At 41.8% G+C, this 24,622-nt stretch overlaps 1 protein-coding gene across 4 annotated transcripts in view; it reads left to right on the top strand.

The window, feature by feature from the left end:
- The window catches only part of cnih3 (cornichon family AMPA receptor auxiliary protein 3), a 284,350-nt gene that overhangs the window by 236,386 nt on the left and 23,342 nt on the right, over positions 1–24,622 (top strand). The window lies entirely within an intron of this gene.

Genomic DNA, 24,622 nt, shown 5'->3' with positions numbered 1-24,622 from the left:
TAATAAGGCTAGGGATAAAATTGCTTTTTGATAATGCTTAAGTCTGTCTTTTTGTCCCCCGGTACATCTGTATGCACGTCCCATTCTTGTGAACGCGATATCTCAAGAACACCTTGAGGGAATTTCTTCAAATTTTGCACGTTCACTCAGACTGAACAATGAACTTATTAGATTTTGTTGAAAATTGCCTTGTCATTTAAGATTGGAATGGATCTTTGTTTGTGGATTTTCATTTCTAAATCAAAAGACAAGCTATATATGACAATAAGCCTCATTATAACTGCTGCAACCAATGTGCAGATGGTGGGAGCTGCAGGGGCGCCGCCAGGGATTTTTACTGGGCCCTATACACAGCCGGCCAGGAGGCCACTGAAAATTTTTGATGCTATTTCACATAAAACAGTGCATTTTGATGGTATTTTTGACTAACAACTGCTTGGATTTCTGCTTGGATTTCAGACAGTCCCAAAATTCAAGCAGTTGTCCTGTATCCTGAATCCTGAATCCTGCCCTGATTGTCCCAAAAATTACACAGAGGTTGCCGGGGAGGTCAGATACTTGCGTGCTAGGGCAGACAGCTTTTCATAGGCTCCTGAGTGAGCAGACCACCACTGCAGGGGACAGTTAAAAATGCTGATGCTGGGCTCTGCTCTGTAGCGCTGCAGCTCTCCCACAACTCAAGTACAAAGAAGCCCAATCGTACACCTACAGATGGATTTTATAAAAGGCAACTCTGTGGCATACAGAAACAGTAAAGTTAGAGATTAAAAATGAGATCAAAAAACATAGCAAGTTAAATATGGCTGTAATTAATTCTTCGCAATTAACACAATAATTTGACACCCCTAGTTATGCGTAAGATCAGAAGATTCTGTGTGTGTAGTAACTCATCACCTCTAAGAAACCCATAAAAGCTGTGTGAAAAACATTCCTGGATAATAGTAAGTTTAACAACACACACACACACACACACACACACACACACACATGCTTTTAATACATAAATGCTTTTAATTACTTTTAACCCACTCTTTTTAAGGCTGTGTGTACAGTGTATTAGTACTGATACTGCTATTTATTTATGAACTTGTTGTCTGTCTGTCACTGTTTTGTGTGAGGTGTTTGTCTTTTTGCCAGTACCAAAGAAGATTTTCCATCTCATGTAAACTGAAGGGATAATAAAGTTTTCTGAGTCTGAAGAATCAGAGCACCTATTCCTTAAATATGTAATTGCTTTGCACAAGTGGAAGAGTGAAAGAGACAAGTATCATTGCCTTGTGGTTTCCTCTCTAAGCCATTAGCAAGAGGTCAGTAGATTTTCTATCAGGCTGTTGGTAGATGGATCCGAATAGCACTTTTTTTTTTTTTTTTTTTTTTGAATTTACTACCTGCAGCAAGTCCCTTAATGGAAGATGGCTGCATTTTGCAGGATTCAAAACAGTTAATATTAATTGCACATATGATGGAAATACTGACAAAAGGCAAAATACCTACAGAATGAAATTGCTAGTTTCTCATTGTAAAAGGATGATCACTCATGGAGTTTCTCTACAGATTTGGGTGTGTTCCAAGTGACATACTTTTCTTTTTACTTTTAGTATGTATTGCAACTGCCCTTAAAAGTACATACTGTTGCAGTGGCTTAGTTGATATGACAAATCTTTCACTGTGCAAAGGATTGTGGGTCAGAAATCCAGAAAAGCATGCTGACTTGCATAATTGTAAAATACAACTGGATGTAGCAGAATATCATGGTATTCTTGGCATACTGCATTTCACATACTATATATTGTGACATACTGAATCTTTTTCTGGCATACTATAAATATGGCATTATAGGTATTGGAGTGCACAGTTGGAGAGGCCTGGATATAAAGGAGAAACCCTGGGGAATAATGTGCATGCAATTTAACATATTGCTACTGCCTTGTGCTTTGCCACAACCTCTGATGCAATTTAAATTTTATTTGTTTATTTATTTTTGCTTGCATCAGGTTGATATCTAAGGTGATGGGTAGAAATTGATTACCTTAAACCTGATATTTTCTCTTTCGAAAGAAGAATGCCTAATTTAGAAATTTAGCAAAAGTATGTTGAGAGTAAGGATGCATTGATTTGGTTTGTATTGAACAGTCTACCAGCAGATGAAAACAGTGCCAAGGGATAAGACTATGATGCTTTGAGCTTGTCATGATGAGGAGCAGATAAAAAATAATTTGGCACTTTCCCAGAATAATATGGTTAGCTACACCTATAGGATTAACACAAGTTGTTGAAAAGGGTGATTTGTCAAATGGACCTATCATGAAGCCTTCTTAGCTTCTTTTCCAGACATACATCACTATCTTGGGCTCCCTCAAGCAGAATGTAAATTATTGCAAACAAGTAACACTTTGTCAACCATGTCAAACCAGCTAGGAACCCTTGTATCACTCCAGTTATTACGTAATTGATAAAACAGTGTTAGGATGCTTTTTAAAGCTTTTCTTACTCAGGGACGTTGACAGCTTTACATTTATTTAATTCTATTTCTTTATTCAATTTAATTTATGTATTTATTTATATATCTATTTATTTTTTTGAACAGCTGCAAACATGGATACATTTAAGATTATAGAACAAGTTTGAATACTGACCAGTCCAGTCAATAGACATAACATAATGTGGCACCATTTATATTTATAGTGTTCCTCTGTTGGTCATGGCCAGATCAGAAATTATGGCTAGATAAGTACCCAGATCAGCTCTATGGAACAGACACACTAACAGATAACAGCTTTGATACACCAGACTCCATATTAAATTAACTAAAGTCAGTTTAGGAGAGCTGGGGGCCACTATCCCTTAGCATCATGGACGTATCTCCACAATCCACAATAAGCCTATCACTGAGCACCATGATTCACCAGATTCAGGGGCTTTGATTTTGGAGTTAATTTTGGTGAGCAATGACTGAATAGAATATTAGGCTGACAGATGGGATTATCGTTCTGAACCACAGAGCTGGCTGCCGAGGCTGGGACTCGGGCTCAATAGGTTGCAGGAGTGGCAGCTGTAACTATAACTGCAGTGAATTTGTTGGAGCTGTTTGCTAATTTGGTGCTTCCCTGGGACCAGATGGAGACATCTGCAGATGGCGGTTGGACTCTAAGTTTCCAAAAGCATTGAGAAAGGTCTTCCTGCTAAGCTGCGACTGCTGCCATAGACTAATATTATTTTGAAGTAACACTCCTGGAGGCTGGGATGGTGGCTCCTCATTGTGGACAGCCCCTCAACATGACAGGCAGCAGGGTAAGTTGAAGTGCGTACACCGACAGCCTGGTTGTACTCATGTGTGGGAGCTTGCAAAGCAGCTTGCAGAGGAAGCAGCAACACTAGGCAGTCCAGAGCAGTTTAAATAGGGCACTCTGAATGAGATTCGTTGTATAGAAAGGAATCATGTAATCTATCAGCTGAGTTTGACATCGTGTCCTGTCTGAACTAACGCAGTGCTCAATTTAACTAACTAGATATGGCCACTGTAAAACGGGAACTGCCCATTGGTTCGACAGCCCATTGTTCCGACCATATTAAACTCATTGTTCCGAAGTCCATTCCGAAATCATCAAGATGCCCTGTGGTTAAGGTCTGGTTAGGTTTAGGCACAAAAACCATTTGGTTAGGGTTAGGAAAAGGTGTGGTGTGGGTTAAAATGAAAAAGAAAGTGACAAACACATAAGCCGTGAGCCTGCTCAGCCTCAAGCCGGTCGCAGCACACCATACGCCCGCCGTGAGCCGTTCAGCACCGCGGACAGTCAGACTAATGGGATGTTGAACCAATGGGCTGTCGTACCAATGACATGGACCCCTGTAAAACATAGAACTGTACAGTGGCATGCCAGCAGGATTCTATTTTATTATTATGCACAAGAACCGCCTTCTAGCAACGTCTAGGCTCCCACATATGCACATACTCAGTCGGCTCAGCAAGATAATAGGCTCTTGAACTTCTGGTTATTTGTCTAAATCAGCAGGGCAATCTCTCTCTGAGACAGTCAAAAGTTCTGTGTACAACCACTGAAAGCAAGCAGCAACCATACAAAGTAACATGTTTTGTTTGTTTGTCTGTATTTTTGTCAAGGTCCTCTGCTTCCTGTCAGTGCTGTGGACAGCACCACAGCTGCAGCCACACTCACACACCTACACACATACCTACACATGCACCTCCACTACACAGCAAACAGCGCTGGGCTCCTATTAGAGGATATGCTGTCAAGATCAAGAGCAAGATTAATTTTATGTAAATTTATATGGGTGACGGTAGCTTACCAACTACACCACTCGCTGCTCAACAGATCAGACCTCCAATCTGACAATTACTCATACATCAAGAACAAACATGAGTAGCTTGTTCTTCTTAGGAGATGAAGCCCTCATTACCATCATAATATCACGCACACTACATAATGCCAACCAGGGAAGAAGGATTGTTAAATTGATTATCAAACAGGGGCATCGGTAGCGCAGTGGATAGTGCCAGCGCCCCATGTACAATGGCGATGCCTCGCCGCAGCGGTTGCAGGTTCGACTCTGGCTTGCAACCATTTGCTGCATCTCACCCCCCGCTCGCTGTCTCTCCCCCATTTCACTGCTTAAAAAAAAATTGATTATCAAACAAACACCCTGGAAGGTCCCATAACATCATTCCACATAATAATTATCCATATACGTAAGGTTCTTTTCAAGATATTTTGGGGGCTTTTTGCCTTTATTTGATGGGACAGCTATAGTGTGATGGAGGGGGAGAGTGGGGGGGATGACATGCAGCAAGGGGCTGTTGGTTGGAATCTGCGGCAACACAGCCCTTGTATATGGGGCACCTGCTCTACCAGGTGAGCTAGTGGGTGCCCCAGTCATATACTTCTGTTTGTTTAAGAAAAAATGGAAGATTTGGTATAAACAATGCAGAAAGATTAATCTGCCTTAAAGTAGATTCATGTTATAATTATCATTATTTTTAATGTTGTTTAAATTATAGTTAACCCAACTTGTAACACATAATAATTACCTAAGAAAGAAGGATATAATTTATATTTATATTTATTAATGTATTTATTATTTTTAAAAAAATTTATATTTATTTTTATTTAGATTGCAATATGTCAGTGTCGCCATGGGACGCTGCTCAACCTTTCTTCGTCTTTGTGTGGCGTCACACACCAATGTAACGTTTTTGGGTTTTTTGTCTGTTTTAGACAGCAGAAGGCTACATTATTATGTCATTACTATGATCATCCTCTACTGTTTTTATGGAGACAGAGCCAGTCCTCTTTGTGCTATCTGCAAAATTTATACCAATTGTGCACACACCCAACATCTTTACTTTTTTTCAACATATATCATGCCATGTTATTACTTGTTAAGCTGAACTAGATATTTATAATTGAGTTGAAATATGTGTGTGTGTGTGTGTGTGTGTATATATATATATATATATATGTATAAAGCCAAATCATTCCTAAACAGAGCACCGCAGTTCTTAGCAAAGATTACTCGCACAGGAGGGAAAAAGGCCTATCTGTTCACAGCAATGAAGGCACATGTCACCCAGTGCCACAGTGTGGCTCACTTTTAAAAGATCTGGACAGTGGAGCTTCATGGCACATTCCTTTAAAATATATCAGGATTGGGATACACGCTCGTACTCGTACTCGTACTCGTCGTCTTCCGCTTATCCGGGTCCGGGTTGCGGGGGCAGCAGCCTCAGCAAAGAAGCCCAGACAGGCCTCTCCCCAGCCACTTTCGTCAGCTCTTCCGAGGGAACCCAGAGGCGTTCCCAGGCCAGCCGGGCGATGTAATCCCTCCAGCGTGTCCTGGGGCGGCCCCGAGGTCTCCTCCCGGTTGGACATGCCTGGAATCCCTCGGGAGGCATCCGGGAGGCATCCTTACCAGATGCCCGAACCACCTCAACTGGCTCCTCTCGATGTGGAGGAGCAGCGGCTCTACTCCGAGTCCCTCCTGGATGTCCGAGCTCCTCACCCTATCTCTAAGACTGAGCCCAGCCACCCTGCGGAGGAAACTCATTTCGGCCGCTTGTACTCGCAATCTCGTTCTTTCGGTCACTACCCAGAGCTTGTGACCATAGGTGAGGGTTGGAACGTAGATCGACCGGTAAATCGAGAGCTTCGCTTTCTGACTAAGCTCCCTTTTCACCACAACGGACCGGTTAAGCGCCTGCATCACTGCTGACACTGTGGGATACACATGCAATATTTCTATTTGTATTATGTATATATATATATATATATATTTATATATATTTTTTTTTTATGGGACTCATTGACAGAAAGAAAAATGCAGAAGATCACCAGATTTATGATTCAGGAGCACAGCAAAAAACAACTAGCTACTTTAACTTCTTGTCACTTTAGCTGAAAGGACTCTCTATCGCCCCCCCATGTCCTTCTGTTGTTGTACCAGAGCATTAATCAGGCCATCCCACTGCTGTTGGGGTTTACTAAAGGCAGATTGGTTATTGATTATTAATTACTAATTGTAATTGATTAAGAAAATAAATTCATTCATTCATTCATTCATCTTCTAACCACTTCATCCTCTTGAGGGTCGCGGGGGGGCTGGAGCCTATCCCAGCTGACATCGGGCGAGAGGCAGGGTACACCCTGGACAGGTCGCCAGACTATCGCAGGGCTGACACATAGAGACAGACAACCATTCACGCTCACATTCACACCTATGGACAATTTAGAGTTATCAATTAACCTAGTCCCCAATCTGCATGTCTTTGGACTGTGGGAGGAAGCCGGAGTGCCCGGAGAGAACCCACGCTGACACGGGGAGAACATGCAAACTCCGCACAGAAGGGCTCCCACGCCCGGGATCGAACCGGCAACCCTCTTGCTGTGAGGCGAGAGTGCTAACCACCACACCACCGTGCCGCCCGAAAATAAATTATTAATATAAATTAATAATCCAGGGGCACCTCCCTGGGATTAGGGATCAATGACCAACCTGTATTTAGTCAAAAAAGGGAAATCCTCGTCTCAGTTTGCTAATATACATATATAAATATTAACAGTCAAATAAGTTAGAAGGCGTGCACCTGAGCAATGACCATCTCTTGGTGCACGGCAGCAATTTAAGTCTCGGTGACGTCAGGGGGGATTCCGCCTGACTCCACCTGGATCCGGCCGGTATCGCCCAATAGGGAGCAAGAGTTTGAATTTGAATTTTTTTAATTGGGAGTGGATTACACCTAGGTGTAATTTACTGGACCAGTGGAGGCCCTCCCCATGTCAGCATGGGTTTTCTCTGGGTACTCCAGCTTCCTCCCACAGTCCAAAGACATGCAAGTTAGGTTAATTGCCCGTAGGTGTGAATGTGAGCGTGAATGGTTGTCTGTCTCTATGTGTCAGCCCTGTGATAGTCTGGCAACCTGTCCAGGGTGTACCCTGCCTCTCTCCCAGTGTTAGCTGGGATAGGCTCCAGCCCCGCAACCTCCAACAGGATAAGCAGTTACAGAAAATGAATGAATTTATGAATTATATATTGCTAATTTTCTCTGTTCCACCATTATTTCAATTTCTTTGCCGTCTCCTACAGATGTGTCTCCCTTAAACTACGCTATGCTGCCTTCACAATTTCCGGTGGTACTGCTCTGTTTGTCTGTATCCTTAAGCTTTTAGAAAATATGCACAAATACCGATGAAATGAAGGCAGACTATGGACATCTGACTGTGTCCATCTTGGTCCTTGTCTCTATCTAATGTTGGGCATAAACAAGTCCTCAAACAATAGGCCTCACTGAACAGGCCTGACTGTGTACTCCTGTTGTTGCATGTTGCTACTGTGTCTTGTTGTATTATGCTGTTGTCTGATGTGCACACTGCTAGAAAAAAGGAATTTTCCCCTAGGAAAAATAAAGTTAAAAGTCTAAAGTTTTCAAAGCTTCTCAAAACAAATGTTGATTGATTGAATTGATTGATTCTACTGATTTGTCTTCGCATCCTGATGTACAACTCCCATTATTGGTGCGTTTAATTGCACCTAGCGGATGTCAAGTGTTAATTTCTGAGGATGTAAATAACCAGTGTTTTGAAGAAAAGGCATGGTTCAGTGTAATTAAATCTCTGTTTTAACACATGTAGTCTCTGATATGCAGTGTCTGAAAAATGGGTCACCAGTCAGTGATCTTCAGATTTCTTTTGCTGCTTCTCTTTTGGCTGTTTTTGTCTTTATTGCTGTTCTTCCCGCTGGTGCGGATAAGATGTACACTGCTGGCAGTCTGATTGGTTTAAGCTCATGTGCTCAGCTGGCTGAAGTGAAGTCACAGACTGAGAGGAGAGGAGAGCCAAAGATAGAAAAAACATCTTGCTGTCTCATTAATTGGAGACTGTGCCAAATGCCCACTGGCTACAGATGCAGCTTTCTGCACAGCTGAGAGACGAGAAGATAAGGAAAAGAAGAGAGAGAGAGAGAGAGAGAGAGAGAGAGAGAGAGAGAGATGGAGTAGGGTGGAAAATGAAGAAGGAAGTGGCAGGGGGCAGAATGGTGATGCAAGAGTGAGTGATAGGAGAGAGATCTAATATTGACAATGTGATTCAGAGGAAAGTGAAAGAGAGAAAGACACACTAAATTTGAACAATTTAAATCCAGAGATAATGAATAGTATGTTATCACAACAACATATATGGATGGGTGTGTATTTGTATGTATGTGAATGTGTTTGTAGCGTTTGTGAGTCCACATGTTTATATGATGCTCTGCAGAGATTACAGATGTTGCCGGGAAGGCTGCTTTTCGAGGCTAGATTGAAAATAATGCTAACAGCAAAGCCTGAACAACATGCCAATATAAACTAATCCTAAAGGATGTTCTGTTGTCAGGAAAACCTATACTGTAAGGACTTTCTCAAGAGGATAGATCATGATGTCTTTTGGAGTTATGTGGTGCCCTGGGGCTTTCTCACTTAACTGCAGTGCTATGCAGTTACAGTGGCACGCAAAAGTTTGGGTACCCCTGGTCGAAATTTCGTTTACTGTGAGCAAGTAGAAGATGACGGATCTGCAAAAGACATGAAGTTAAAGATGTCACATTTCTTTAATATTTTACACAAGATTACTTTTTATTTTAAACTTTTACAATTTCAAAATAAGAAAAAATAAAAGAGCCTGAAGCAAAAGTTTGGGCACTCTGCATGGTCAGTACTTAATAGCGCCCCCTAGTACCGCAGATTTTAAACACTTTTTGTAACTACCTAAGAGTCTTTCAATTGTTTTGGGGGGATTTTCACCCATTCTTCAATGCAACAGGCATCTCGCTCTGTGATATTCTTGGGTCGTTTTGCATGCACTGCTCTTTTGAGGTCTTTTCACAGATTTTTATTGGTGTTTAGGTCTGGGGACTGTGAGGGCCATTGCAAAACCTTCAGCTTGCTCTTCTTGAGATAGTCCTTTGTGGATTTTGAGGTGTGTTTGGGATCATTGTCCTGTTGTAGAAGACATCCTCTCTTCATCTTCAGCTTTTTTACAGATGGTGTTATGTTTGCTAGAATATAACTGAATCCGTTTTTCCCTCTACCTGTGAAATGTTCCCCATGCCACAGCCTGCAACACACCCTTTTTTATCCAAACATACCTTTCCTCATTGCATCCAAAAACTTCAGGCTTATTTAGATATTCCTTTGCAAAACTTCTGACAATGAATTTTATGGTGAGGACATCAGAAAGGTTTTCTTTTGATGACTCTTCCATGAAGGTCACATTTGTACAGGTATCACTGCAAAGTAGAATAGTGTACCACCATTCATTCCAGTCTGATAAATCTTCCTGCAGGTCTTTTGCAGTCAAAGGGGGGTTTTGACTTGCCTTTCTGACAATCCTATGAGCAGCTCTCTCTGAAAGTTTTCTTGGTCTTCGGGACATCAACTTGACCTCCACAGTTCCTGTTAACTGCCATTTCCATTATGAACAGAGGAAACAGCTAGCTTAAAATCCTTTGTTATCTTCTTATAGCCTTCTCCTGCTTTGTGGGCCTCAGTTATTTTTTATTTTTGTTTTCAGAGTGTGAGGCAGCTGTTTAGAGGAGCCCATGGCTGCTGATTGTAGGGACATTTTTTCAGGTGTCACAGTATTAATAAAGCTTTGAAATTTCCATCCCCTGGCCTTTCCTAATGATGACTGTGAACAAGCCAAAGCCCTAACAAACTAATTATGGTCTGAGACCCTGATAAAAGTTGTCTGACAGCTCAAATTCCTTGGGGTGCTCAAACCCTTTTATGGTCCTCCTTTCCCCTTTTTTCACTCTAAAAAATTAAGAATAAAAAGTGATCTTGCATGCTTTGTTGAAAAGCATGTTCTATCTTTGACCCACCTTTTGGAGATCGGTTCATCCTCTATTTACTTAACTATTCACAGTAAATGAAAATTTTGATCAGGGCTGTCCAAATTTTTGCATGCCACTGTATGTAGCCATGCAGCTACTTGGCAGCTGCCCTGGAAATATCCATCTCTTTAATATTTCTGCTTGATTTGCAGTTCTTGGAGCAAAAATTACATTTAAAATGTGTCTTTCCAGAAACAATGTTGTCGATACTAAGTTCACAGTTTTCATAGGGTCTGAAAACTGATCAGAGTTAGGTCTGTTAATTGTCCAGAACAGATGTTTTCAAACTGTGAGATACCGACAGAGACTTTTAAGGGGGGTACTGCATGAGGTGAAAGGGACAAGGGCATGGCGCACTCACCAACATGGTCAGCAGGAGCAGCAGCAGTGGCTGTGATACACAGCTAATGGAGATAGTTAAGGTACTTAAAAAAACCTTAACTCCTGTTTGCAGAAATTTGTGTCTTAGAACAAAGGAATACCTCTATTCTATCTCTAAAAAGGTGCATAGGAGAGGGACGAGCTGAACACAACTTGTACACTGCACACTGTCTAACTTACAAAACTGAACGCCTGATAAAGGTCTAGTTACCAAAACGTTGCAGCATTAAAGTCATTATTTTTGCATGTTGGACAGTGTGCTGGAGTTTTTCTCTACAAGAAATTTGTGTCGAAAAATAGTACCTTTGCTGTCCATCACAGATAAACATCCACAAATATGCTCAGAAGTCATGGAAGAAAGACCCTTCTTATAAATGTGGAACTTGCCCAAGAATTGTCAGTTTTTCAAGTTCTCTTTAGTATCAAAGTAATCCAGTAATAGTTGTCTGTACATCCATGAGTACATTGCAAACATGAAATGCTTATAGCTAGCATTTTCTTAATTTTCTGAGCCCAAAATGGCGCTTTTTGTTCAACAAAAGGTTTAAAACACACTGAATTGCCATTCTTTGAGCCTCTCTCTTCAAACCAAGAGTGCCTGCAAACCTTGATTGCAAATCTGTAGAAGACTGCCTATGGTTCCTAAATGCTTACAGGTAGATGATTGTGACAAAACAAGAGTCAGTAGCAACAGCAAAAAAAAAAAAAAAAAAAAAAAGCTGTTTGGCATTGGCAGAGAAGATTTGGCAAATTTTCCATGGGCACAACCCACATACTCAGCTCTGCTGCTCATCCCGCAAATGCATGTTCCTTACATATGGGGCACTATTTAAAAGGGAAATAAACAGGCTTTCCAACGGTGTAAGACTTATTGCCAAGAAGCATTGTTACAACAAAGAAATAATCTACCAAACACAAATTTCCTTACTTTTTGTGTTTAGTTTATGTTTTCTCAAATATGGATGTAAACCGTAAGAGAAACTTGACTGGTGGGTGGAGGCATACAACCACAGGGTGATATTTTTAGTTTTAGTTATATTCTTGCGGAAGAAAGAAAGAGGGACAAGGCAGCTTTCAGGAATCACAATGGGGAGCAAGCGGGAGCAAGAGGCAGCAGCGCTGACAGTCAAGCAGCATCACAGGTGAGGAGAGATATTAACTGGCTAAAGAAATCGTCTTACTCCTGAACAATCTGCCCCTCTCACTTCTGAAACAATGGCTACACCCCTGGGGCCAAAGCTGAATGAAAGCGACAGAAGCTGAACAGAAAGTGCCTTGTTAAAGCTCTTCTTTGAGTTGTAGTGGGTGTAAAATCAATCATAAACATAATATTTAAGCCCTGTCTTTTAATTGACCAAACAACAGTTGCAATAGCTGTAAAAACAGCAACAAAAAACATTAATTTATCCTAACTAACCCTAACCCTAAAATGTAGTAAAATTTTCTTTAATATAGTTTTGGACCCAGCTCTGCAATCTTTTGACTGTTTGTTTGTTTGTTTGTTTGTTTTTGTTAACTATTTAGATTACAGCCCGCAATTAGGTCAGAATTAGGGTGTAAGTTTTTGTACCAAGGGTGTACCAGTACAGTACGTACAAATACGTACATACAGGGAAATAAGATGTGAAGTTATGGAATAAAGGGGTAAGAATTTGGGAACTTACAAAGAACTTGTACTGTACTACCAAGTACCTATTTCATTACTACAGGGTATGTATGACCTCCGAGCAATAATAATTTTGGGAGGAATTTAGAGAGAATTTACCAGGTACCTATTGTATTATTACAGACTACAGTGTTACCATAGAACTGAGCAACTAGATCTGGACGTTTTAGGGAAAATGGAGTGATATGATTTCTGCAGCACTTAACAATCCAATGTGATTTTATTTATTTATTTCAGAATGACCTTACTTGGATGAGGACAATACTTCATGTTTTTGGTGAACAATTTTTTTTATAGACATATGCACAACATAATGAAAAGAGCAGTGTTTACTTGGGAACAAAAGTCCAGGGGACACTGTCGCCTCTGAAGATTGTCTCAGCTGTCGTTCACCTCACCATCAAACTTGATTGCCCAATGCTCGTTTATGACTTGTCACTCACCTGCGCTTCGATTTAAACACATGTTGACAATCTTGGAGTCATTAAAACATTAAATATCTTCTCCCTGGCAATTGTGTTCGACCGGCATTACAGCTCCTCATGGTGCAAGCTTATTTTTTTCAGCTCTGTGCATGGCCTCCTTTCATCCCACGACATAAATACAAATAAAATAAATACAAATATAGCTATAGCCTATATAAGGTAAAACACAAGGCCCCTCCTTGTTACATGTACTTTCAGAGTAACGATGGAGTCTGCGGGCTGTTATCTGAAGCAAAGTTCCTTCCCCCCTTGTTACATGTACTTTCAGAGTAATTATGGGGGGTGCTCCTTTTAAGTTCAACATTGTAATAATGTATGCTGACTACAATATAAATGGTTAATTTTGTTCCCATTTGTAGCTGTCTATTACAAGTATATACAAATTTGCCCCACATTAAGTTTTTTTTAATAAAAACAATGGATTGTCCATCTTACCACCTTCCTAATGCTGGAACACAAAAGCCTTGAACATCTTCAATTAGGGTGACCAAACATCCTCTTTTGCCCCGACATGTCCACTTTTCACGTCGTGTCCCGGGCGTCCAGGGGGTGTTTATAAATTGATGATAATGTCCGGTTTTCCTTGTGTGTGTGTGTGTGTGTGTGTGTTAGAGTGCGGCACGGGCAGCATATTTCTGTCCGAACCTGATAGTCATTCTGTTTTGTTATGTCCGAAACCGAACCGAGCCCGGCATTATTTAATTACTAAAGCACTGAGTTTGTGTCACACAGTTGTTATGGTTACAGGCTATTTAACAGGCCGGGCGTGCGCCGTGGGTGCTCTGTGGAGAGGGAGACCTCCGTGTTTGAGACGGGAGTGGGCAGCGGGAAGTCCGAGGCTTCCAGCGAGGGGCCAATGTGTGTGTGTTCTGTTCAGGTGTTGTCACGTAAATAACAGTCCCCAAGCAATAAACAGGACAGACAATAGGATTTTATTTATTTTTACACTACATTTTCACTGAAAGCTGGCCGAATCCGACCCGAGCCCGAATACAATTTATACATTTTTGATCGAACCCGGCCCGACCCGTGGGGTAGGCTTACCGTTGGGACCGTCGGGCTCGGATCAGGTAGCCACACTCTAGTGTGTGTACGTGTCCCCTATCTATAGGGGCCTATCTGAATTTCTGTCTTTGAGAGATATAGACGAATTTGTAATAGTCTATAACTGAATTTTCTATCCATACATATAAACTTTAAATATATTGAAATTATAAGGCATCTTTGAGTAAACTGCGAGGACCATTTAAGTAGCCTATCTCGTGGCCAGGCCAAGTGTCCTCTTTTTTGGAAATCAAAATATGGTCACCCTGTCTTCAATTGAATTAACAAAGAACATGGAACACAAATTAAAAAATCAAACTACAATGAATGTAAACATTACAAATAATATGTTTATGAGAAAGTTAACAAATATCAAAATCACAACATTTAACTATTACATAATATTACAAAACGTATAAAAAAAGAACTATGTTACATTATACTTTCAAACAATTATCAAACAAAAACCTTTTAAAAGAAAAAACAGAATGCAACTTAAGAACTATTCATCAACTACATTACATTCTGAACTCATTTTTCATCGGCAGCAGCCTGTCTGCTCTCTTCATATTGTCCATCTTGCTCTGCAGCTCAGGGCAGCCGTCAACAATGTAGAACCATCCCACAAGTCTCTAATTCTGTGGGGGAACATTCAATTAAAGCAGTTTTTACTCAGACCAAATTTATTTAAAATTAGAAAGTAACAACTTATTTTCAAAATTCAAATGAGTACACTTAAATAATAATAATTAAAACAACAAATACACACCACGAATACAAAAATAAATAAACTGAACCATAGCAATGTTTGCTAACAAGTGAATAGCTTGTGAACATGGTGGAGCATTTAGCAGCCAAAAGGCCAGATATTTCCCGGAGGGGTTGGTGGTGACCAAAACAGAGCTAAATGTACATGTAAATAGGCATCTGTTTGCTAACAAGTTTGCGATATAAAACTGCATTCATCTTTCAACAAGATGATTTCAGCTTTCAAAGTTGCAATCTCAGCTGGATCAGGGAAAAAAAAACGTTAGTTGAAGTTTAATTTTCTGACATCTCTCCCTCACAAAAAAGTAAGAAATATGACTAGTTGTCTTTGGTGTTGAATTCAGTTAATTTAGCCATTTCTGCTGCCCGGGTTTGTTGTTACTGATTTTGAAGCTACATGGCATCTAGTACCAAACTGGACAGTACCTATAATTTCACAACCACGTCATTCTTCAAAGATAATAGAAGAAATGTTTTGTTAGTTAGTAGCTGAGTCCATAGGGACTTGGGTTGGGAACTGGAGGTTGTTCAAGTCCCCGTCTGGACCAAAATATGGAGCGTGGACTGGTAGCTGGAGAGGTGCCAGTTCACCTCCTGGGCACTGCCGAGGTGCCCTTGAGCAAGGCACCAAGCCCCCCAACTGCTCGGAGCACCTGTCATGGGGAGCCCCACTCTGACATTTCTCCACTTAGTGCATGTATAGGTCCTGTTTGTGCACTTGTGTGATCAGACCTGTGTGTAATTGACAACAGAGTGAAAAAACTGAATTTCCCCTCAGGGATTAATAAAGTATATATATATATACTATACATATATATATATATATATATATACATATATATATATATATATATACAGTACAGGCCAAAAGTTTGGACACACCTTCTCATTCAATGCATTTTCTTTATTTTCATGACTATTTACATTGTAGATTCTCACTGAAGGCATCAAAACTATGAATGAACACATGTGGAGTTATGTACTTAACAAAAAAGGTGAAATAACTGAAAACATGTTTTATATTCTAGTTTCTTCAAAATAGCCACCCTTTGCTCTGATTACTGCTTTGCACACTCTTGGCATTCTCTCCATGAGCTTCAAGAGGTAGTCACCTGAAATGGTTTTCCAACAGTCTTGAAGGAGTTCCCAGAGGTGTTTAGCACTTGTTGGCCCCTTTGCCTTCACTCTGCGGTCCAGCTCACCCCAAACCATCTCGACTGGGTTCAGGTCCCGTGACTGTGGAGGCCAGGTCATCTGCCGCAGCACTCCATCACTCTCCTTCTTGGTCAAATAGCCCTTACACAGCCTGGAGGTGTGTTTGGGGTCATTGTCCTGTTGAAAAACTAAATGCAAACCGGATGGGATGGCATGTCGCTGCAGGATGCTGTGGTAGCCATGCTGGTTCAGTGTGCCTTCAATTTTGAATAAATCCCCAACAGTGTCACCAGCAAAACACCCCCACACCATCACACCTCCTCCTCCATGCTTCACAGTGGGAACCAGGCATGTGGAATCCATCCGTTCACCTTTTCTGTGTCTCACAAAGACACGGCCGTTGGAACCAGAGATCTCAAATTTGGACTCATCAGACCAAAGCACAGATTTCCACTGGTCTAATGTCCATTCCTTGTGTTTCTTGGCCCAAACAAATCTCTTCTGCTTGTTGCCTCTCCTTAGCAGTGGTTTCCTAGCAGCTATTTGACCATGAAGGCCTGATTCGCGCAGTCTCCTCTTAACAGTTGTTCTAGAGATGGGTCTGCTGCTAGAACTCTGTGTGGCATTCATCTGGTCTCTGATCTGAGCTGCTGTTAACTTGCGATTTCTGAGGCTGGTGACTCGGATGAACTTATCCTCAGAAGCAGAGGTGACTCTTGGTCTTCCTTTCCTGGGTCGGTCCTCATGTGTGCCAGTTTCGTTGTAGCGCTTGATGGTTTTTGCGACTCCACTTGAGGACACATTTAAAGTTTTTGCAATTTTCCGGACTGACTGACCTTCATTTCTTAAAGTAATGATGGCCACTCGTTTTTCTTTAGTTAGCTGATTGGTTCTTGCCATAATATGAATTTTAACAGTTGTCCAACAGGGCTGTCGGCTGTGTATTAACCTGACTTCTGCACAACACAGCTGATGGTCCCAACCCCATTGATAAAGCAAGAAATTCCACTAATTAACCCTGATAAGGCACACCTGTGAAGTGGAAACCATTTCAGGTGACTACCTCTTGAAACTCATCAAGAGAATGCCAAGAGTGTGCAAAGCAGTAATCAGAGCAAAGGGTGGCTATTTTGAAGAAACTAGAATATAAAACATGTTTTCAGTTATTTCGCCTTTTTTTGTTAAGTACATAACTCCACATGTGTTCATTCATAGTTTTGATGCCTTCAGTGAGAATCTACAATGTAAATAGTCATGAAAATAAAGAAAATGTATTGAATGAGAAGGTGTGTCCAAACTTTTGGCCTGTACTGTATATTAACGAGGAAATCTTGCAGGAGGAATGATGGCACAATGTGTAGCACAATGACACTGGCAAATATAGACCACATATACTATTATCAGACTAGCAACATCAGTAGCAAACTTCTATATGTGCTCTCCCAATTAGGAACAATTGCTTTGGTCATGTTTCATTCAGTTTCACTAACAAGTTATGAATACAGCATGGGACTTATACCGTATGTTGCTGACCGGCGACAAAAATGAAAAGATGTCTTTCAGTTTTCATTTCTGCTATGTAAAGAAATCCCCAGAATATGTGTCAAAGCATCACAACGACCTAGAACACAAACCCTAAATACTGCATGAGAACATGTTATGTCCTAACAATTCTGGTGGAGCCAACATATGGTGTTAGCGTGTACAAACGGAAGGGTGAATTTTTCAAATTAGCTAGGGGAATAGCTAGCACGTTAACTTCAGTAGCTGAAAATGGTCGCTAAGCTACGGCAGCCTTGTCAATCCTACTACACTTGACACCAGCACTACCTTTCGCTGGCATGGTGCTGTCTTTCCCACGTGTGTTCTCCATGTTGCCTTCCTCCGCTCCAGCCTTGTCGTCCACCGTCATGAACCTGGACAGTGGATGTACTTTTGGGCCTCATTGTTTTGTCAACTGACAGTTAGCGCTGGAAAAAGATAAATTTTAAATAAGCCAATAGAGAGCGCTAGGGCGCCCCACCACTTCCCACAAGAAGAATCACATAGACCTTCATTGAATAAGATTTGTAAAAAATACTGTGATATATTTTTTATTGAGGAAGGTAAATATTATGTAGTTAGTAATAATAATAATAATAATAACTTTATTTGTATAGCACCCTTCAAAACCAGGTCCATGTCATTGGTACGACAGCCCATTGGTTCGACATCCCATTAGTCCGACTGTCCGCGGTGCTTAACGGCTCGCGGCGGGTGTATGGTGCACCGCGACCGGCTCTGGGTCAGCTGGGAAAGGCTTGAGTCGGAGCAGGCTCATGGCTTATGTGTTTGTCACTTTCTTTTTCATTTTAACCCACACCATGATCTTTTCCTAACCCTAACCAAGTGGTTTTTGTGCCTAAACCTAACCAGACCTTAACCACAGGGCATCATGATGATTTCGGAACGGACTTCGGAACACTGGGTTTAATATGGTCAGAACAATGGGATATCGAACCAATGGGCTGTCGGACCAATGGGCAGTTCCCTCAAAACCAAAGTTACAAACTGCTTTACAATAAAAACAAAAACAATAAAAACAAATAAAAAGATCCCAAACATCAAAATATATATTAAAATAGATAACAATACCAAAGAATTAAGAAAAAGCCATACAATAAAAGTGAGTCTTAAGAAATAATTTAAAAGAGGACAGTGAATTTGCCTGCCTGAGATCTCCAGGCAGGGAGTTCCACAGCTTAGGGGCCCGAGTGGCAAAAGCTCGGTCACCTTTTGTGACAAGTCTAGACTTTGGAACCATGAGTAGGGCCCTGCCAGAGGATCTCAGGCAGTGATCAGGCTCCTAAGGAATTAGCAGGTCACATATAGGCAGGAGCCTGACCATTCAAGGCTTTAAAAACAAGCATTCAAATCTTAAAATCAATTCTAAAACTCGGGTAACCAGTGAAGGGCAGCAAGGACTGGTGTGATGTGATCACTTCTTTTGCTAAGAGTTAAGAGACTGGCAGCAGGGTTTTCTATCTGTTGTATCTAGTCTTTGAATGTTGCGCTTGCTGATCCTGGAATAAAGTGCATTGCAATAATCGAGTCTGGATGTGATAAAAGCATGGATGACCTTTTCTAAGTCAGTGGGAGAAAGGAATGAATTCTTGTAAGATGTCTCAGTTGTGTGAAACATGACTGCATCACTTTAGTCACGTCAGAACATCAAAAGATAGTTCAGGATAAAAAATAATAACTTATTTACATTAGCAGTGCTAGGATCAGAAGGAGTAATTGTGATCACGTAGAAATTTTTTGGACATCCAATTTTTAATTTCAGTCAGGCAGGATTAAATGCCTGATACATCCGTGGTACCAGGTATCAGAGGGACATACAGTTGGGTGTCATCTGCGTAGCAGTGAAAATCAATGTCAAATCTACGAAGGATTTGCCCCAGGGGTAGCATGTATATAGTAAACAAGACCGAACCCAAGATAGACCCCTGGGGCACATCACAAAAGAGAGGAGCACAGGTTGAGGAAGCATCTCCCAGCATTACAGAAAATGACCTATTAGACAGATATGAAATAAACCAGTCCAGCACCACATCACTGATGCCCGCACTGTTTCTCAGACGGCTGATCAAAACATTGTGATCCACAGTATCAAAGGCTAAGCTAAGGTCAGGAAGAATTAAGATGGAGTACAGTCCAAAGTCTGCTGCAAGCAGCAAATCATTTGAAACCCTGACCAGTGCCATCTCAGTGCTGTGAAGAGCGCAGAAACCAGATAGGAAAAAGGAAGGAAAGCAAAAAAGAAGTCAACGGAAAGCTTTGTTGAAGAGGTGTTTTTAGACCTTTCTTCAAAGTATCCACAGACTGTGGTGCCCTGAGGTGGTCAGGGAGGGCGTTCCACAGCCTGGGAGCCACCGAGCAAAAGGCCCGCATGCCCATGGTTTTAGGGTTGGACCTGGGGGGTTTGGCGATGTTCTGGAGGTGAAAGAAGGACGTCTTGCACAGGTGTTTGATATGAGTCTCAAAGGTGAGGTCGGGGTCCATTCTAACGCCCAGGTTAATAACGGATGTGGAGAGGGAGGTGTTTTGGCCAGAGAAAGTGATGCTGGTGATGGTGGATGACTAGACCTGGTGCGGTGTGCCACATTGGATAACTTCTGTCTTTGAACTATTTAGCTGTAAGAAATTTAGCTTCATCAATACCTCTATCTCCTCCAGGCAGGAAGTCAGTGTGGATAGTGGCAGGGGTGTAGAGGGAGTGTGTTTTGTGCTGAAAAATAGCTGCGTGTCATCGGCATAGCAGTGGAAGGAGATACCATGCCTACTGATGATATGGCCTAGGGGAATCATGTAGAGAGTGAACAGGGTGGGACCCAACAATGAACCTTGGGGGACACCACATGTGACATTATGGGTGAGAGTTTTTGCCTTTCCGATTGCAACATACTCAGTTCTGCCGGTGAGATATGTAGTGAAGCAGATGTGAGCGGAGTCAGAGATGCCAATGGTGGATTGCAAACGGTGGAGGAGGATGTTGTGATCTATGGTGTCGAATGCCGCTGTAAAGTCCAGGAGGATGAGGAGGGATGTAGAGCCAGTGTCTGATGTCATCAGGGGGTCGTTGGTGACACTTCCCAGAGCCGTTTCCGTGTTATGGCCAGGGCAGAAACCAGACTGGAAGTTTTTGAACAGATTGTTTTGTTTGAGATGGTTCTGGAGTTGAGCGGAAACGGCTTTTTCTAATACTTTGGAGATGAAAGTAAGGTTGGAAATAGGCTAGTAGTTTGAGAGGATGTTAGAATCTAGGGTGGGTTTTTTGAGAAGTGGTCTGATGACAGTAGCTTTCAGGAGAAATGGGACATGGCCAGCTTGGAGGGAGTGGTTGATGATCTTGGTGATAAGGGGGCTTAGAACAGGGAGGTTGGATTTCACCAGGGCTGTGGGGAAAGGGTCCAGGGCACTGGTGGTCGGCTTCATTTTGTTGATGATATCTTCAACCTCTTGCTGTGTAATGGTGGAGAAGCAGCATAGAGGTTTAGTAACCCCAGGTTGTGGTTCCACAACCCAAACAGGTGAGGCAGGGGAGCTACAGAGGTGAGAGCGGATGTTGTTCCCCTTCTACCTGAAAAAGGTGATGAAATCATTGCACCTCTTTTCTGTGGCCACTGTCTGTTGTGGAATTTGGGGTTTGAGCAGATGGTTTACAGTGGAGAAAAGTTCCTTGAAGTTTCCAGAGCTATTGTTTATGATGTTGAAGTAGAATTGTGTCCGTGGAGCCCTGAGGGACTTAGCGTAAGCCTTCTGGTGTTCTCTGTAAGCTTGTTTGTGGACAGTCAGGCCTAAGGCCACATAGCGCTTCTCAAGGGCACGCCCAGCTGTCCTTATCTTCTGCAGCTCACTGGGATACCAGGGGGCTGAGTGCAGTAAGTTGAACGTCCTGGTTTTAAGGGGGGTGTGGAGATCAAGAAAATTATTAGTTACTGAGGAACTAAGGTACACAAAATTAGAGTAGTTACTGAGGAACTAATGAGGAAGGTGACCGTCCAGGTTTTGAGGGGGGGCGTGGAGATCAAGAAAATTATTAGTTACTGAGGAACTAAGTACACAAAATTAGAGTAGTTACTGAGGAACTAATGATGAACTAACTATTAGTTAATGGTCAGTTCTTCAGGAACTAATGATGAACTAACTATTAGTTAATGGTCAGTTCTTCAGTAACCCCTGATCAAATTTAAGAGGAGTAGTTACTGAGGAACTAATGAGGAACTAACTCTTAGTTAATGGTCAGTTCTTCTAAGGCATCATCGTACAGAATAACATGGATGGTCATATTAATGTGTATGTGGTCTGAAAATAATGAAAACTCTTCTCAAGAATCCTGCTGTCTGTGATTTTTGAAACTAATTTTAAAGATCAAGACCCGGCAGCCCCCCTCCCTCTGACGGGCCCAGGCCGAGCCTGGTCAGATATGACGTTTTTTTTTTGTTTGTTTTTTTTTAAAGCTATGATTTGATAATGTTATAGGCTATGTATTGTAGCGACCCTGCAATAAATGTTCTGTTATAATGTCAATGTTCTGTGAGTTAATGGCATGTTTGGGACTGAATGAGGTGCGGGGTGCAAGTGTGACGGGGATGACGAGGGCTGTGTGAGTGCGCGTGCTGGTGTGTGTATGAGCGAGCTGGAGGAGAGAGCAGGAGTGCACAGATGGAGTTACAGCTAAGTTGTTGTTTCTTGGTTGTTTTGGCGTGGTTACGGCCAACAGTAACCTGTACTGTTCAGTAATAAACGGTGGTTTAATTGCCGAATAACTGCGTCATCCTTTCCACACGTCCTGGCGGACGCTACAGTATTATAAAAAATAAAATTAACCCACACTTTGTATGACACATAGCCTCAAGTTACAACAAACTTAGGGCCGAATTCACAAAGAACTGCGGCCGCTGATAGCACCTTTGCTCCGTCTTAACGTCCTATTCACAAATGATATTGCGCGAATGATATACCAGCGCAAACACGCCCACAAAGTTTGGCAGCTGAGTGCAGTTTGCCCCTGATTGCAATAAGCCACACATGGCAAAGTATAAATGCTGGCTTTGCGCCAAGAACGCCGTGGCACAACAATGGCAGACTTTGTTTGGCAAAGTGAATACTGTATACCCTCATGTAGTGATGTCTGCTGGTCAGTCAGTCTAACAGTGTTGGATGGGTTGAGGCTGTGGATTTGACCAAGTTTGACCACTTTATCACTATTCCCTCTCATTTGTAGCTGTTTTTTTTGTTATCTTTTGAATTTAATATGAATTATGGAACCGTTTTTGTTCACGTTTGTTTCCCCCGTTTCGTAAAATAAATTATTGAAAGTTGCTTTTGAAGTGCGTGACAGAAGTGTGTTTTGAGAACGACCGCAGACTGTCACCTGTTCAACGCATCAATATCTTCGGATGCCATTAAAGTAATAATGATTATAATAATAATGTCAAAATATTATTTACAGATTGATTTAATAGACGATCACTGCTGACACGATCATTGGAAAGTCTGGGCGAGAGGCTTCCACAGAGGAGCGCCCAGTTTGCACCAGCTTTCCAAAGATTTATTACCTCATTTCAATACGTGCAGATAACACCGGAGCACCGAGACACAATCTGCTTGGCAGCGCAGTTAGTGGAGCATTTCACCCTCTGCGCGTGCTTTGTGAATTAGACCGCATCTGTTGACTCCATTTTTACCGGTTTAGCGGCCGCAAAAGCCACGCAATCCTTTTGTGAATTCGGCCCTCAGTTACAATGTTGCAACATTGTGCGCGCACAGCCCTTCACCACCTGGATCCTAAAATAAACACCTGTTTTATTACATAATCATGCTTCCGTGTTGCGCCATTCATTAAGATCCGATATTTCTGTCATTCAAATAACAAGAATTGTGGTTTAATACTCTTAATTATAACAGCCAACTTATTGAAAAATGTCGGGTTTAAATTGGGCTCGAGCCCATAATTACAGTTAATTGGACGGGCCGGGCCGGTCCCGGACATAACGTGCACGGGCTCGGGCCGGGTCGGGCTGGATTTCTTGGGCCCGATCTAAGCTCTAAGCCCACCGCACCGGCCCTTACAACAAGGACGGTATCCGCTGTATGATTACGCTGATGCACAGCTTTGATGTGAGGCTTACCATCCAACGACTGGTTGGGGAGAGAGGAGGGAAGCTCACCTTCCGAGGACATACAATTTGCATTTATCCTGACATCTCGGCAGATCTACAAAGGCACAGGCAGAATTTAAGGCTGTCAGGACCCGTCTCCAGGAGGCCGGCCTGAAGAACGGCATCTCTCACCCAGTGAAGTTACTGATCACGTTCCAGAATCAAATCTTCACTTTCACAGATGCTACAAAGTATGAATGGTTTTGTTTTCAAATAAATATTTGGAAATGAAAATGTATGCTTTGGTGTACTTTTACAGAGTTTTGCAATATGTATAGCCACCTGTAGGGCCTATGTATCAAAATGTATAACGAGCTGGGGAGGGGGCCGGGGGAGTGGCAGGAACCCAGAAAAACAGGCCTCCCTATTATTAAGTAGGCTTTGCTATGTAGTTATGTTGTTGTGGCCTTATGTAAAATTTCAAAATAATAGTAGTAGTAATAGTATTAGTAAAAATTAGTAAAAGGTGAACATTTAGAATTTTCTCTATGGATGACAGTGTCCTTAGCATTTGCCTGTACTGTCTATGCCATGGATGGGCACTGTCGGCAGAAAGCAACAGCTGTTTCAGTGGTTATGTGAGTGTGTATAGACAGTTAAATAAATGTGATCATATCCTTTAAATAATCAAGTTTGGGCCCTGCGAGGCCTGCATCAGCAGTCACTCTGATGTACAGGGCAATCCTGATGGCTCCACTGACCATCAGGCCGGAGAGGAATTCATCACTAGCTGTGTTTAAAGTGGCTCAGTGTCTGAAATTATGTAACTGACTGGTCCGTTCATGGGGCATATTTCATTGTTTATTAAAAGAAATAAACTCTTAAAATATATGTGTGAGGGTATAGAGGGAAATTCTAAGAGCGTAGTTTCTTGAAATGCTTTGTCAGCTGAATCCTTCTCAAAGTCTCTCTCTTTCTCTTTTGTGTGTGTGTGTGTGTGTGTGTGTGTGTGTGTGATATGTCCGGATTGAGCATCTCTATATGTCTATGACAAAAAGCTATTTGTTATTGTTAACAGCATTTTATTTACTAATTTT

Source organism: Epinephelus fuscoguttatus, linkage group LG11, assembly GCF_011397635.1.
Source record: "Epinephelus fuscoguttatus linkage group LG11, E.fuscoguttatus.final_Chr_v1".
Lineage (NCBI taxonomy): Eukaryota > Metazoa > Chordata > Actinopteri > Perciformes > Serranidae > Epinephelus > Epinephelus fuscoguttatus.
The sequence above is the reverse complement of the archived record's forward strand: the minus strand, read 5'-3'. Positions and strand labels throughout refer to the sequence as shown.